General features: G+C 35.8%; 1 long non-coding RNA gene across 1 annotated transcript; it reads right to left on the reverse strand.

Moving 5' to 3' along the window:
* Positions 1–2537: 2537 nt before the first annotated feature.
* On the reverse strand, positions 2538–17755 carry LOC122231161. Its single transcript, XR_006208331.1, has 3 exons — positions 17528–17755; positions 4326–4375; positions 2538–2636 (listed from the first exon to the last, which is right to left on the reverse strand). It is a non-coding gene; the product is annotated as an uncharacterized LOC122231161 (long non-coding RNA).
* Positions 17756–18192: the final 437 nt, after the last annotated feature.

Consider the following 18192-nt stretch of genomic DNA (forward strand, 5'->3'; position numbering starts at 1 on the left):
ACATTCAATAAAATGACATAGATAAAAATTATAATGTTAAATTTTACCAGATCATGGCATATGTGGTTGGCCATGTCTAGTTCATGCCTGCTTTGTATAAATGGTTATAAATTGAAAAAGTGTATTCCTGAATTTTTTTCCACTGACAATCTTGAGGGCTTGAGTGCTGAGCCTGGACAGGAAAATGCCATGCTTCCCGTAGATTCAAGGTGAGCAATAAAGTGTAAGTTAAATTCGATTATCAAGCATATGATATGTACTTTTTTAGTATATGTATGTCCCAACTATCACATACACATATTACATGTAAGTAAGTAAACATAGTAGAGTGGTACAACAAGTTGTTGTTGGATTTCTGAATTTCAAACTACTCTATATTTTATGTTTATATTTGGTAAATCTGGCAACATTACCATGGAAAAATTATGGTATTTTTTAAAACATTGATTGTATCAGTAGAAATGAAATATTAAAATCTAAAGAATTGATAGGCTGGTGATAGTGCAAACGGAAACTTGGTCCCAGCTTAAATCTTGACAACTTATAAGTCTAAAAGTACATCTCAGCCAGTCACTCTGAGAAAAGGGAGCTGGATTTTCCTGGGTTGAGGATGAAATCCCTGAGCAGTCTCAGTAGGCAGTTACTACAGCTGAAGTTCCTCCTCATTTTTATATTCTCATTTCAGGCTATTCTCAATATTATTTTTAATATTTAAACCCCAATTATGCACTTAGTCATAGATGATAGTGGGAAAATATCACCACTAAATAAACCTGAGACAAACATTCATCTTAAATTATTTGGAATGACATCAAATGTCTGAAATACTAAGGTGTAATGAAAGGAAGAAATAATTTATAAGAATCCAAGTGATATAACTCAGTAGATTATATGTTATTTAGAAGAAAGTAAAGTTTAATACAATATATTTCCTCATATTTATAAAATATTTTGCATTTAAAATTATATTTTAATACATTATAAAATATTCATACAGTACTTCCCAGTCTGAAACACAGACATACACACATTCACATACACACCATCTATATAATCTATATGACAAAATCACATCTTATCTTTGTTTTATTATTGCATTAGTAAATAACATCATTATCCCCATTAATTTTACCATATTCTATAAAAAAATTTCAAATCCCATAACTAGTTATTGATAGCATAAAGTCATTATGAGAATTGGAAGTGACAAGGTGCAGGTAAGTTGATTTGTTCAGTGGTGATAGTGACACCATGAGAAACGGAGCTAGCAATTTCAAAAAGAAAAAAAAAACTTTTTGAATAGATGAGTTCTATGCAAATGTTTTTGTAAAATGTAAAAATGCCAAAATAACAAGTATGTTAATCATCAGATACCACTGAATAACTGAAAAGCATCTACTGTTTTTTGGCAATTGTACACTGGAGATGAAAACAATGCTGACTGATGAAGACATCATTCTTTTAAAGCATTTACTTTTCAGCAATATTGGAAGAAAAGCCTAAGCAATGAAAGTGAGAAAAACTAAAAAGCATTCAAATTCAAATTGAACATCACAAAAATAAAAATATCATTCCAGAATCTATAAATTTCTAAATTTATGTAATAAATAAATGTAAATTTAAATAAACAAACATAAATTTAACTTTATAAATTTATATAATTTAATAACTTTAATTAAATTTACCTTTAATCTGGTTATATCAACTGGTGATAGTTATAATTCAATAACATATACAACCAAAATATGAGTATTGAATTCTATGACTTTAACAAATAAATTCTCCCTTAATTCACCTCCCATATGACTCTTGACCACTCACTGGTAATGAAGCTGAGAAAAACTCAACTGAGACTTTAGAGTGAGTCTGATTGTATGAGATGGGACTACAAGAAGTGGTTATTGGGAAGGGATGTCCTCAGCTCATCTCTATACCCATAAGTGTCATATTGCCAATAGAAGCAGGACAGCCCTATCTTTGGGATATTATATGAAGGAGAGACACCACAGAGAAAACTGAAATTACCTAATTCCTGGATAATAGTAGATGAGAAACACCTGGTTTCCAACATTTTGTTTATGTAAATTATTTTTCATAGATAACCCTTCTGGTGAGTTGTATGGAACCTGTCATCCAACCAAAAGTCTTTCAGTAACACTAATTTTGAATGAGTAAAACACCATGTCAGATTTCCCAAGGTATCTCAGATGGTGCAAGAGCTTTGACAGTCTTCACTTGTGTTCTAAATTGGTTTCAGGTGCATAGCTAGATGACACAGAACATTTGTGGGAATGAGTAAAATTTCTCCTCCACTTCACTTAGGTGAAGTAATCTTCATAGGGGACTCAGCAATGTGCCTGGTCACATGCATGGTTAGAAAATTGTAGCTTGCCTTCTAGCATTGAATCCCACACCTGTTTGGCCAGGTGCACTTAGTAAATGTTAAAAGTGAATCCCCATTCAAGCAGGTTTAGGATTAATATATACATCCCCTTGCCAAGGTATTTTATTTGACTAGACTTACAAGCTCCTGTAGTGGTGTATTCCATCTCCCCTGACCCTCCATCTCCTCAGTTGTTTCTTCTCAGGGCTTTTTTATTTCACACATACAGCAAAACGGAAACAACTCTAGAAACCTACAAATTATTCACTTTTGTGACACCTGTCAACAGCAGCATTTTATAGCTAAGCTTTACCTTAATCATTATCATGATTGCTGTAGTCATGGTCCATTTTTAAAAATTATTTAAATCCCAATTTTTTAAATATACAGTGTAATATTAATTTTAAGTATACAATTTTGTCATCCAACACTTCCATACCTCACCCAGTTCTCATCACAAATGCACTCCTTTATCAAACAACATCTAGTATTCGAGTAGCAAATTTTGTAAACTAGTAATAAGGCTGTGTCTATATGATTTCTACTATAAGACATTTTGGATAAAGAAAAACTACAAAGAAAGTAAAAAGTCCAGTGGTTTCAAAAAAAAGAGAGGGAGGAATATTTGGAACATAGAGAACTTTTAGAACAATCAGAATATTCGGTTTAATTCTATAATTATGCATACAACTCAATATAATTTTCTCCAAACACTCCAAAAATGTGCAGCACTAAGAATGAACAATAATGTAAACTCTGGACTTTGGTTGATTAAAATGCATCAATATAGGCTTATCAATTGTAAATAATGTATCACTCTGGTAGGGTATGTTGTTTCTGGAGGATGCTTTGTATGTGTGGAAGCAGAGAGTATGCTGAAATTCTCTATAATTTGCTCTCAGTTTATGTGTGAATAAAATTACTTTTGGAATATAAGATCTTAAACATGTAAGCTGCATTACATAATCATATGAGGAAGGGTCTCTCCATCAGCAACACATGCTATCTGAGCATGCATCAGGCCATCAACAACACCCCCAGCATTTTCTTGTTATGAAATTTAAACAATAATCCACAGTTTTAAAATATAAACTAAAAGAAATAGAAAATAGCAATGAAATCAAGATGTATTTCTTTAAGGGGGTAAACACAACTGAAAAAAATCAGCCAGACTTATAAAAAAAGAGAACTCAAATAAATAAAATCAGAAATAAAGGAGATGAAATAATAACAGAAACATAGAAATGCAAAGAATTATAAAATAATGTAGAGAAAAATTATGTGCCAACAAATGGAAAAACTTGAAGAAGAAATGTATAATTGTTCCAAACAGAATCAGAAAGAAGTGCAATATTTTAACAGAGTGGTTATTAGTAATGAAATTGAATAAGTAATAATAAAAGAAAAACAGAGCAAATTCCAGGATCATATAGCTTGACAGGTGAATTCCATCAATATTAAAGCAGAATTAATAATATTCTCAAGGTATTCAAAAAAAAAATAGAAGAGAAAGGAAAACTTTCAAATGTAGTTCACAAGTCCAATATTACACACATAACTAAACCAGATGAAGACACTAAAAACAAAACAATAACAAACTGCAAATCAATATCTTTTATGTATATAGATGCAAACATTCCTTAACGAGTTTTCCAAAACCATATTCAAATTTATATTTCAAAAATCATTAACAACTATCAACTATGATTTATTCTGGTGAGGCATGGGTGATTTTAATTTGCTTTACAAATCAATCAATTTGATAAATCATATTATCAAGATGAAGGATAAAAACCATATGATCATCTTTACAGATGATCAAAAGCATTTGACAAAATATAATGTCTTATAATAACTCTTAATTAGTTATTGTTACATAATAATATAATATATAATTATATAATAATATAATAACTGTTAATTAGAATTAAAAAGTACTCACTGCAACCTGGAAAAGGCCATATGTGGGGAAAAAATGCTGACATAATAATGCTGAAAAAGAGAAAAATTTTTCTTTAAGATCAGGAAGGAGACAAGAATATCCATTTTCACTTTATTTCACAGTATTGAAAGTGGTAGTCACAGCAATAAGATAAGGAAAAAAAATTAAAAATCCAAATTGGTAAGAAAGAACTAAAAATTATTATTTGAAGATGAAATGGCACTATATATACAAAACCCTAATGAAGTCACCAAAAAAATAGTATTACAACTGCGAATTAATTCAGGAATTTGTAGGACACAAAATTAATATAAGAAATCTTTTGCATTTCCATACACTCATAATGTTGCAGAAAGAGAAACCAACAAATAATCCACTCACAGCTGCACCAGAGGACTAAAATGCCTAGGAAGGAATTTAGCAAAGACAATGAAAGACATACTCTCTAGACTAAGGACAATGATGAGGGAAGTCAAGGAAAATACAAACAAATAGAAAGATACTCCATGGTCATGCACTGGAAGAATCAATATTGTTAGAATCTCCATACTACATAAAGAAATCTATAGGTTTTCAACATGCCAAAAGCACTTTTCACAGAACAAGAACAAATATTTACATAATATATATATGAAAAAAAAGACCATGAATAGCCAAAACAATACTGAAGATGAAGAAAAATGATTATCATTATCCCAGATTTTAAGATATGCTACAGAGCTATAGAATACCAAAGTCTATGGTTGTGGAAAAGAAAATAGACACATAGATCAATGGGACAGGAGAGAGATCCCAGAAATAAACCCACACCTGTATTGTCAATTAAAGTATAATGAAGAAGGCAACACTATACAATGGAGACAAGACAATATTTTCAATACATTGTGTTAAGAAACCTGAACAGGTAGGAGGAGAGAGCCAAGATGGCAGAACAGCATGGACGTTTTATGTGTGTCTCACGTCCATGAAATACAGCCAGACCAACACTAAACCATTCTGCACACCTACAAAACTGATCTGAAAATTAACACAACAATCTGCACAACCTGAACCACAGAATTCAGCAGGTATGCAGCGTGGAGAGGTGAACTTGGGAACAGAGAAGCCAAAGAGTGTAGGGAACCGCTTTTGCATGTGGAGAGCGGTTGAACCGCTTTTGCATGTGGAGGCGGGGGGGTGGGGGAGAGAGGGTGGGGAGAATATGGGAAAAGCATCCCTCCCCAAAAGCAGCTGGAGAAGAAGTGGAAAATTGGAAAGAGCCGCAGGGACTAAACTAAAAAGGGAGAAAGGACAAAAGAGAGGGTTTAAATTTCATTAAGACTGTAAACAGGCAGAGTGCAGAGCCTGCAACTCTGCAGTTTGATACTTGGCAGTGCTCTGGTGGGAAGGGCAAATCCCCAGGAACAGACTGGGGTCCAGTAGGTTCTCAGGCCACATGGGGAGAAGCGGTTCCACTGTTGGAAGGACATTTGGTAGAGGCTGTGAGGCAACCTGGGACCAGCAGACCCCAGAGAACAGCCACATTCACTGGTACTGGAACAATGTTGTTAAGGGTGAAGCCTGGTGCCAGATGTGTGTTGTGATTTTCCATAATACCTGAAACTCTCCTGCTACACTATCTCTTGAACTTTTCCTGGGGTGGGCTGGCACCTGGCTGCAGTCTCTGGGCATCAGCAGCAGCATGGTCCTGCGAACTTTCCTGGGAGAGGCCAGCATTTGGCCATTCCACAGAGGGGAAGCATGGGTCAAAACTGCATTCCCTCATAAATAAGGGGCCAGGGAAAACAGCCACATATGAGACAAAACTCGGGAGAGAGGTACTACCTGGATCTTGGTCATGGACAGTGTAAAGGGGGGAGTGGACAAAAGCTGAGGATGAAGGACGGTGCATGATTGTTGATTGGGGAGAGCAGAGTTCCAATATTCGAGAGTGGGTGGCTGGGTGACACCATTTTCACTGATCCATACATGCACATATGCACCTAGGAGCACCACAACAATCCACCCCAGTAAGCTAGAAGTGCCATCTAGTGGAGAACGGAGCCGTTACACTGAGCCCCGTCCAACTGGGCCAACCTCCCTCTTCAAGAACAGAAGTCTCACCACCTGCTTAGTCTCTGGACTATAAAGAGCTTCATAGTCTGACTTCTAGGGGAAAACAAAATAATTTCAGTCATATTGCAGTCTGTTAGCAGGTCCATCTATTCAGTTTTCTTTCTTTCTTTCTTTTGTCCTCTTTTTTATTTTTCTTTTTCTTGAATACAGAAAGAGAAACAATTCACTTTTATTTTCAATTATTACTAAAAATATCTTTCTTTAATTTTTTTACTTTTGTGTAAATTTTTTCAATTGTATTTTACTTCAATCACTCTATTTTAGTACTTCAGTGTATTCACTTTTTCAAATTTTCAAACGTTTCCTATTTTTTTTCTTCTTTCTCTCTTTTTTGTTTCTTTTCATTTTCTTGAATACAGAAAGAGAAAAATAATTTTTATTTTCAATTTTTATTAAAAATATTATTACTTAAATTTTTTACAATATTTTTTACTTCTGTGTAAATTTTTTCAAATTCTATTTTACTTCCACCATTTTATTTTAGTCTATTACAGTGTATTCACTTTTTCAATTTTCAAATCATTTCCTTTATTTATTATTTTTATTTTTCTCTTTTTCTGTTCTTTTCTTTAATACAGAAAGAGAACAAATTCATTTTTATTTTTAACTTTTATTAAAAATATTTTCTTTGTTTTATTTCTACTATATGCTTTAGTTTTGTGTAATTTTTTAAAATTCTATTTTACTTCTATCATTTCATTTTAGTCTACCTCAGTGTATTCATTATTTCAAATTTTCAAAAAATTTCCTTTTTTTAATTTTTTTTATTTTTTTATTTAAAAAAAATTTTTTTAATGTTTATTTATTTTTGGGACAGAGAGAGACAGAGCATGAATGGGGGAGGGGCAGAGAGAGAGGAAGACACAGAATCAGAAGCAGGCTCCAGGCTCTGAGCCATCAGCCCAGAGCCTGATGCAGGGCTCGAACTCACGGACCGCGAGATCGTGACCTGAGCTGAAGTCGGACGCTTAACCGACTGAGCCACCCAGGCGCCCCAAAATTTCCTTTTTTTTAATCCCCCCCTTTTTCTCTCTAATCTATCAAGCCACTTTCAACACCCAGACCTAAACACACCTAGGATCAAGCATCATTTTATTTGATTTTTTTTTGTAGGTGTGTGTTTAGTTTTTTTTAATGTTAATATTTTTATTTTAGTTTTTTCTACCTTATTAATTCCTTTTCTCCCTTCAAAATGATGAAACTGAAGAATTAACCCCAAAAGGAAGAGCAGGAAGAAACGACAGTCGGGGACTTAACCAACACAGATATAACCAAGATGTCTGAACCAGAATTTAGAATCACAATAATAAGAATACAAGCTGGAGTTGAAAATAGAATAGAATCTCTTTCTGCAGGGATAAAAGAAGTAAAAGCTAGTCAGGATGAAATAAAAAATGCAATAACTGAGCTGCAATTTCAAATGGATACCATGGCAGCAAGGATGGATGAGGGAGAACAGAGTCAGCAATATAGAGGACAGACTTATGGAGAATAATGAAGCAGAAACAAAGAGGGAGATTAAGGCAAAAGAGCATGATTTAAGAATTAGAGAAATCAGTGACTCATTAAAAAGGAACAACATCAGAATCATAGGGGTCCCAGAAGAGGAAGAGAGAGAAATAGGGGTAGAAGGGTTATGTGAGAAAATCATAGTGGAAAAAAAGCTTTCCTAACCTGGGGAAAGACACAGACTTCAAAATCCAGGAAGCACAGAGGACTCCCATTAGATTCAACAAAAAACGACCATCAACAAGGCATATCATAGTCAAATTCACAAAATACTCGGGCAAGGAGAGAATCATGAAAGCAGCAAGGGAAAAAAAGTCCCTAACCTATAAGGGAAGACATATCAGGTTTGCAGGAGACCTATACACAGAAATTTGGCAGGCAAGAAATGAGTGGCAGGATATATCCAATGTGCTGATTCAGAAAAATATGCAGCCAAGAATTCTTTATCCAGCAAGGCTGTCATTCAAAATAGAAGGAGAGATAAAAAGTTTCCCAGACAAACAAAAATTAAAGGAGTTTGTGACCACAGAACCAGCCCTGCAATAAATTTTAAGGGGGACTCTTTGAGGGGAGAAACGATGAAATAATCAATTAATCAATAAACCAACCAACAAACAAAAAAGGCAACAAAGACTAGAAAGGACCAGAGAACGCCACCAGAAACTCCAACTCTACAAGCATCATAATGGCAATGAATTCATATCTTTCAGTACTCACTCTAAACGTCAATGACTCAATGCTCCAATCAAAAGACATAGGGTAACAGAATGGATAAGAAAACAAGATCCATCTATATGCTGTTTACAAGAGACCCACTTTAGACTTAAAGACACCTTCAGATTGAAAGTAAGAGGATGGAGAACCATCTATCATGTTAATGGTCCACAAAAGAAAGCCGGAGTAGCCATACTTACATTAGACAATCTAGACTTTAAAATAAAGACTGTATCAAGAGATGAAGAAGGGCATTATATCATAATTAAGGAGTCTATCCACCAAGAAGACCTAACCATTGTAAACATTTATGCTACAAACGTGAAAGCGCCCAAATATATAAATCAATTAATCACAAACATAAAGAAACTCATTGATAGTAATACCATAATAGAAGGAGACTTCAACACCCCACTCACAGCAATGGACAGTTCATCTAATTAAAAAATCAACAAGGAAACAATGGCTTTGAATGACACAATGGACCAGATGGACTTAACAGATACATTCAGAACATTTCATCTTAAAGCAACAGAATATACATTCATCTCCAGTGCACATGGAACGTTCTCCAGAATAGAGCATATACTCGGACACAAATTAGCCATAAGTAAGTACAAAAAGATCGAGATCATACCGTGCATTTTTCAGACCACAACGCTATGAAACTCGAAATCAACCACAAGAAAACATTTGGAAAGGTAACAAATATTTGGAGACTGAAGAACATCCTACTCAAGAATGAATGGGGTAACTAAGCAGTTAAAGAGGAAATTAAAAAGTATATGGAAGTCAATGAAAATAAGACCACAACCCAAAACCTCTGATATGTGGCAAAGGTGGTCATAAGAGGAAAGTATATAGCAATCCAGGCCTTCCTAAAGAAAGAGGAAATATCTCAGATACACAACCTAACCTTATGCCTTAAAGACCTGGAAAAAGAACAGCAAATAAAAACAAAAACCAGCAGAAAACAGAAAATGATAAATTTTAGAGCAGAATTTAATGCTATCGAAATGAAAATAACAGTAGAACAGATTAATGAAGCCAGAATCTGGTTCTTTGAAAGAATTAACAAAATTGATAAACCACCAGCTGATTTGATCAAAAAGAAAAAGGAAAGGACCCAAATAAATAAAATAAAAAATGAAAGAGGAGCGATCACAACCAACACAGCAAAAATAAAAACATACTAAGAGAATATTGTGAGCAATTATATGCCAATAAAATGGGCATTCTGGAAGAAATGGACAAATTCCTAGAAACATATACACGACCAAAACACGACTGAAACAGGAAGAAATAAAAAATTTGAACAGACCCATAACCAATAAGGAAATCGAATGAGTAATCAAAAATCTGCCAAAAAAAGAAGAGTCCAGGGCCAGATGACTTCCAGGGGAATTCTACCAAACATTTAAGGAAGCATTAACACCTATTCTCTTGTAGCTGTTCCAAAAAATAGAAATGGAAGGAAAACTTCCAAACTCTTTCTATGAAGCCAGCATGACCTTGATTCCAAAACCAGACAAAGACCCCACCAAAAATGAGAAGTATAGACCAATTTCCCTGATGAACATGGATGCAAAAATCCTCAGCAAGATATTAGCCAACCAGATCCAACAATACATTAAAAAATTATTCACCACGACCAAGTAGGATTTATACATGGGACGCAGGGCTGATTCAATATATGCAAAACAATTAACATGATTCATCACATCAATAAAACAAAGGAAAAGAACCATATGATCCTCTCAATAGATGCAGAGAAAGCATTTGACAAAAAACAGCATCCTTTCTTGATAAAAACCCTTAAGAAACTAGGGATAGAAGGAACATACCTCAAGATCCTAAAAGCCATATATGAACGACCCAATGCTAATATCATCCTCAATGGGGTAAAACTGAGAGCTTTCCCTGTAAGGTCAGGAACAAGACAGGGATGGCCACTCTCGCCACTGTTATTCAACATAGTATTTGAAGTCATAGCCTCTGCAATCAGACAACACAATGAAATAAAAGCCATCCAAATCAGTCAGGGGGTGGTCAAACTTTCACTCTTCGCAGATGATATGATACTCTACGTGGAAAACACAAAAGATTCCACCAAAAACCTGCTAGAACTAATTCATGAATTCAGCAAAGTTGCAGGGTGTAAAATAAATGCACAGAAATCGGTTGCATTTCTATACACCAACAATGAAGCTACAGAAAGGGAACGAAGGAATTGATCCCATTTACAGTTGCACAAAAAACTATAAAATACCTAGGAAGAAATCTAACCAAAGAGGGGAAAAATCTATACACTGAAAACTATATAAAACTTATGAAATAAATTGAAGACATACACACAAAAAATGGAAAAAGTTTCCATGTTCCTGGATAGGAAGAACAAATGTTGTTAAAATGCCGATACTACCCAAAGCAATCTACATATTCAATGCAATCCCTTTCAAAATAACACCACCATTCTTCACAGAGCTAGAACAAATAATCCTAAAATTTGTATGGAACTAGAAAAGACCCTGAATAGCCAAAGCAATCTTGAAAAAGAAAACCAAAGCAAGACGCATCACAATCCCAGACTTCAAGGTATACTACAAAGCTGTAATCATCAAGACAGTATGGTACTGGCTCGAGAACAGACACTCAGATCAATGGAACAGAATAGAGAACCCAGAAATGAACCCACAAATGTATGGCCAACTAATCTTTGACAAAGCAGGAAAGAATATCCAGTGGAATAAAGACAGCCTCTTCAGCAAGTGGTTCTTGGAAAACTGGACAGCAACATGTACAAGAATGAACCTGGACCACTTTCTTGCACCATACACAAAAATAAACTCAAAATGGATGAAAGACCTCAATGTAAGACAGGAAGCCATCAAAATCCTTGAGGAGAAAGCAGGTAAAAACCTCTTTGATCTTGGCCCAAGCAACTTCTTACTCAACACGTCTCTGGAGGCAAGGGAAACAAAAGCAACAATGAACTACTTGGACTTCATCAAAGTAAAAAGCTTCTGCCCAGCAAAGGAAATAATCAGCAAAACTAAAAGGCAACAGACAGAACGAGAGAAGATTTTTGCATATGAAAAATCAGATAAAGGGGTTGTATACAAAATTTATAAAGAAGTTATCAACCTCAACACCCTGAAAACAAATAAACCATTGAAGAAATGGGCAAAAGACATGAATAGACACTTCTCTAAAGAAGACATTCAGATGGCCAACCGACAAATGAAAAAATGGTCAACATCACTCATCATCAGGGAAATACAAATCAAAACCACAATGAGATACCACCTCACACCTGTCAGAATGGCTAACATTAACAACTCAGGCAACAACAGATGTTGGTGAGGATGTGGAGAAAAAGGATCCCTTTTGCACTGTTGGTGGGAATTCAAGCTGGTACAGCCACTCTGGAAAACAGTATGGAGGTTCCTCAAAAAACTAAAAATAGAACTACCCTAGGGCCCAACAATTGCACTACTAGGTATTTATCCACGGGATACAGGTGTGCTGTTTTGAAGGGACACATGCACCCCAATGTTTATAGCACTTTATCAACAATAGCTAAAGTATGGAAAGAGCCCAAATGTCCATTGATGGATGAATGGATAAAGAAGATGTGGTATATATATATATATATATATATACACACACAATGGAGTATTACTAGGAAATAAAAATGAAATCTTGCCATTTGCAACTACGTGGATGGAACTGGAGGGTATTAGTCAGAGAAAGACAAATATCATATGACTTCACTCATATGAGGACCTTAAGAGACAAAACCGATGAGCATAAGAGAAGGGAAACAAAAATAATATAAAAACAGGGAGGGCATAAAACATAAGAGACTCATAAATATGTAGAACAAACTGAGGGTTACTGGAGGGGTTGTGGGAGGGCGGATGGTCTAAATGGGTAAGGGACACTAAGGAATCTACTCCTGAAATCATTGTTGCACTATATGCTACCTAATTTGGATGTAAATTAAAACTAATACAATTTAAGAAACCTGAACAGGTAGATGCAAAATAATGAAAATGGAAAATTTTTCTTTGCCACTTATAGAAATATAAACTCCTAAGAGATTAAATATTAAGAGGAGTTACAATGGTGGAGTATTAGGGGAACCCTGGGCGTGTCTTCTCCCTCTCACACAGTACACAGATACATCAGTATCAAATCATTTTGTTTTATGTTTGGTTTTAAATTTTTCAATGTTTATTTACTTTTGAAAGAGAAAGAGAGACAGAGCATGGGTGGGGTACAGAAGAGAAAGGGAGACACAGAATCTGAAGCAGGCTCCAGGCTCTGAACTGGTAGCACAGAGCCCAAAATGGGGCTCAAACTAATGAACCCTAAGGTCATGACCTGAGATGAAGTTGGATGCTTAACCAACTGAGCCACCCAGTTGCCCCAAAATCAAATCATTTTGAATATTTAGGAAATATATCTGAGAATTAGAACAATCTTCATAATTTGAGGGAGAGAAGCAGAAGGTACACAGTATGAAGACATGAACTGACGGGGAGAAAAGCCTCAGTGCCACAGAGGTGAGGGAGCACTTTATGCAAAGCGGAGCAAGAGAGGGGGAGAAAGATAAGTGAATTTTCTTCACACAACCAAAGGGGAAAGCACTTCCCCAAACCATTGACTGGGGAATTGGGATGAACTATATCAAGTTTTTGCAAAAGGTAGAGCTCATATTTTAAGTCTTTGGAAGTCTGTGCCATTTTCCAGAGTCAATCTGGATGGGCTGTGATGCTTCTGGGGACTGGGTGGAGATCTGGTGTGGAAAAAATAGTGTGGGGATATGCTGGGTCACACTGGAAGAATATGTTCACCTTCCAGGAGTGCATTTGAAGGAGGGTATATTGCCTCTCCAAGAACAAAAGACTGGCTGGCACCTTAGAGTGATTGTTCAACATCAGGGACAGAGTCATATAAAGGGTGGATAACGTGGTCACAGCTTTTCCCTGTGCTTCACTATAAACTCCAGGCACATGCACAGGCATGCAGCTGCTTTTATGGGAGAGAAGGATGTCAGGTGCAGCACTGAGTGGCTCTCCTACAGAGGAGGGGAGCTGGTCTACACCTTGCCAAATCCTTTAAGATTTGGAGTTTTGAATACCATACATGCAGCAGAGATGAAACACAGGAGAGCTGTGATGCCAGGCAGGTCAATGGCCCAGGCACAGATGGCTTGGGGGGAAGGATCTGTTGGAAGCCTGGGTCACAGGAGAGATTATTTGCATTTTTTTTTTCAGGCTCCCTGAACAGTGGTGGGTGTGATATCTCTTACCTGGGACAAGAGAGGAGGGTGATGCCATCTTATCTACCCAACCTCCATATATCAGCAAGGTGGTACTTCAGAGAGCAACAAAGCTCTCCCTAGTGGAGGCTGGGCTGCTTACATCAATCCCCCTCCACCACCACCACTCCCTGCGGGACATATTTACCAGGGCTCCCCCAGAGCACCAACACAGAAGCTCCATGCATGCACCAAGTATACTGATCACACATTGCTCCAAAGCATCTGCTCCAATTCTGGTGAAAATGGTAACAAGCTTTCTTTTCTTTTCTTTTCTTTTCTTTTCTTTTCTTTTCTTTTCTTTTCTTCTTTCCTTTCCTTTTCTTTCCTTTCCTTTCCTTTCCTTTTCTTTTTTCTTTTCTTTTCCTTGCCTTTTTCCTTTGCATTTTCCTTTCCTTTTTATTCCCTTTCTTTTTCACTTTCCCTTTCTTTTTTCCCTTTCTTTTCTCCTTTTTTTTCTTCTTTATTTTCCTTTATGCACTTATTAATTTAATATTTAGGAATCAGAATTATAATACTTTGTTAATTTTTTGTTTATTTGTTTCCATTTCTCATTTTTTGAATCAAGCTGCTTCTTCTTTTCTTTTTTTGCCTTTCAGTGAAGCTTATAGCTTTTGTTTTGTTTTGTGTATTTTTTGGGAGGGGTTTCTTTTATTCAACTTACTTCTCTCTCTCTCTCTTTTTTGGATCAGGATTTTTTTAAATGTGACTTATTTTAACAAAAAGTCAAAGCACACCTACTTAAAGTTCCAAATACTGCCCACTGCAAGCAAGGAAGAACTCTGCAAGGAATGACCAATGAGAAAGAGCAGCCAAATCGCAACAGGAGAGTACACACAGCATATGCCAGAAACACATCCTGAAGCACCAGGCCCTAAATAGAGTATGAACCCTTCTTAATATAGCATTACCCTCAGTAGCAGGAATCATAACATGTTTTCATAACATGCAAAAGACAGAAACATAGACAAAAAGACATGATGGAAGAGTTCTCCATCAAAGAAAGATCAAGAAGATGCCACAGCCAGGGAATTGCCCAAAACAGATTCAATACATAAATGTGAAATATAAAATTACAAATCTCCTAAAAAAATAAAGGACAGGAAGTAACTTCCTGGACACTGACATCGACAGCATATTTATAAGTACCTCTCGTGAGGCAATGAAAAAAAATGAACTATTGTGACTATATAAAAAATAAAAAATATTTTGCACAACTACAAAAATGACAACAGCAGCAACAAAAAAGCAATTTAACAAGAAGACAACTTCATGAATGGGAGAAGCTATTTTCAAAAGATATTTCCATAAAGGTATTAATATTCAAAATACATAAAGAACTGACACAACTTAATAGCACACACACACACACACACTGATTAAAAAATGGGCAGAGGACCTGAGTAGACATTTCTCCAAAAAAATATGCACAACCAACAGGCAAATGAAAAGATGCTCAACAGGATTAATAATGCAAGAAATTAAAATTAAAATTAGTTTGGGACACCACCTCATGCCTGTTCTAAAATAAAGAAGACAAGAAGTAAGAAATGTGGGCAAGGATGTGGAAAAAAGGTAAATTATTATACACTGTTAGTGGCAATGTAAATGGATTCCACCACTGTAGAAAACAGTATGGAGGTCCCTCAGAAAGTTAATAAATGAAATACAAAATGACCCTGTTACTCTACTATGAGTATTTACACAAAGAAAATGAAAACCTAATTCAAATATATATGTGCATACTTTACTGTTATTGAAGAATGATTTACATAGGCAAAATATGAAAGAAATCCAAGTGCCCATCCAAATATGAATGAACAAAGATGTAGTATATATGTACAGTGGAATATTAGTGAGTCATAAAATTAATGAGATCCTGACATTTGCAAAACCATGGATGGACCTTCAGGGTAATTATGTGAATACATCAGAGAAAGACAAATACCGTATTAGTTCACTATATCAAGTTTAACACAAAGAAAAAAACAAACAAAAAATTAAACCAAATAGTCTTATAAATACACAGAACAAACTGGTGGCTGTCACATAGGTGGAAGTGGTGGGATGGGTGAATGAGACAAAAGGGATTAAGAAATACAAACTTCAAATTATAATACAAATGTCACAGAGGTTAAAAAAATACAGCATAGGGAATATAATTAACAATGCTATAAGAAAACTTTATGGTGATAGATGGTGACTACATTTACATTAGTGAGCACTGAACAATGAATAGAATTGTTAAATCAATATGTTGTCAACTTGAAATTGATATAATATTGTATGTCAATTATACTTCAGTAATATAATAAAATTTACATGTAACAATCCCTCATAAGGAAGACAGAAGATTTTTTATTAGAAACTTTAAGGAAAGAGGAGAATGAAATGATAAATGGAAAATGCTAGAAAAAACAAACGACACTACCAAACAAGAATAGTATCACCAGAATAATTTTCCATCAAACATAGGATAAAATTGTCATTTAAAGAAGGAGATATAATAATTGTTTTCATTAAACAAAATCTGATTCAATTTATCACTACTAGACCTTGTTTGAAGATGCAATAAAAGCAGTTTTAACTGAAATAACTGGACAGGAAAACAACAAAATATCTTACTAAAGTACAAATGTCACCGGTTACAGTAAATATATAGATAAACAGAATGTTGGAATAGTGTGATGGTGGTGGGTAAATGAATTATAACACTAGTACAGAAGAAAATGTGCAAATGTATCAGTAATAGTAATAATATACACTCTTTAATATATACAGAACATAAATAAATTCTGGTATCAAAACTTAATAATGTAAAGCAATAGTTGTGCATAGAATTTTAAATATTTATGTTAACATGTTAGCAGATTAAAGAGACATTTATATCTATAATAGCTTTATATCAAGTCTCAATAAAAGTATAGTAGATACACAAAAGTTAAATAGAAAAGAATCAAATTGTATCAGCAAAAGATGATCAAACCAGTAGGAAAGACAGGATGAAAAAATATGGGAATAAGAGAACTACATACTATAAAGAAAATTATTTACAAAATGGAAATAATAAGTTCTTGCATAAGGATAGCCTCCTGTCCAGGTGACTCCTTGGTCTAGTTCAGAGGTGGGTTGGAGCAATCATGGTTCTGGGGGATTTGTCTACTACTGAGCTGGATCAGACAGCTCATGGCCTGTGGGCTGTGTTCCAAGGAATCCTACTGTGTGCAGTGTTGTGATGAGTACTTCTTCCAGTACAGTCAAAAAATTTCCTCTCTCCCAGGTGTCTGTGGGAATTGTCCACATAGTGTACATCTGGGTCAGCTTGATGTTCAGGACATTCATTTGCCCTCCTGAGCTGGGTTGGAGGACTCCAGGGTATCAGGGTGTGAAGGGATCCCTCAGGTCATGGTCTTGGGTTCCTGTGTTGAGCCTGGTTATAACCACAGAGTTTTGGGAGGGGCTTTCTCCAGATGACTGAGAATCCACTGTACTCTGATTCCCTATACCCCACTCCCACCTCCTAATGGAAAAAACATACCTGAGTGGTCTGCCCAGCCTCACAGTGGGAAGCAAGTCCAGAAGTCACTGGGTGTGGGTACATGGACTCTCAGGACCACAGAGGGGCAGAGAGGTAGGCCCAAGCAGAAATCTGGAGTGTAGAGTGTCAGCCAGAGGCCCCAGGGCAAGAGTAGTGGGCAGCAGGTTTGTCATTAGCAGGGTAAAGGAACAGGGCAGAGAACAGGAGGAAAAGCAGGAGGAGCTGTGGCTGAAGTGCTATTTCTCTCCTCAGTGCCACCTGGTCCTTGATTGGCTTTTATAAGAGCCCTGGTCATCACAGTGCCTCCTTGTGATGTAACCACCATGCCCAGAAAATCACCAGGGCTCTCTCAGGTTGGCCTTGTTTAGGTGGCCAATCATGAGGCAGCTCAGCTGGACAAACACCAATGGCTTTCTCATTGACCCTCCTGACATCATCACCTGGAAACCATGTTTTAAATGAACGTTAACTTTCCTTTATTATGAAATAATAATATTTGGGATGTATTTATTTAAAGTACAGTCATGGTGAGGCTGAAAGAGTAAACCAATACAAAGCCAAATGTGTCACTCAGAGTCACTATAACACACCAATATCAATCAATACATGTGTCATGAGACCCCATGAAAATTCACATCAGTATAAAATCTGACAACATAGCTCTA

The sequence above is a fragment of the Panthera tigris genome, chromosome A1 (genome assembly GCF_018350195.1).
Source record: "Panthera tigris isolate Pti1 chromosome A1, P.tigris_Pti1_mat1.1, whole genome shotgun sequence".
NCBI lineage: Eukaryota > Metazoa > Chordata > Mammalia > Carnivora > Felidae > Panthera > Panthera tigris.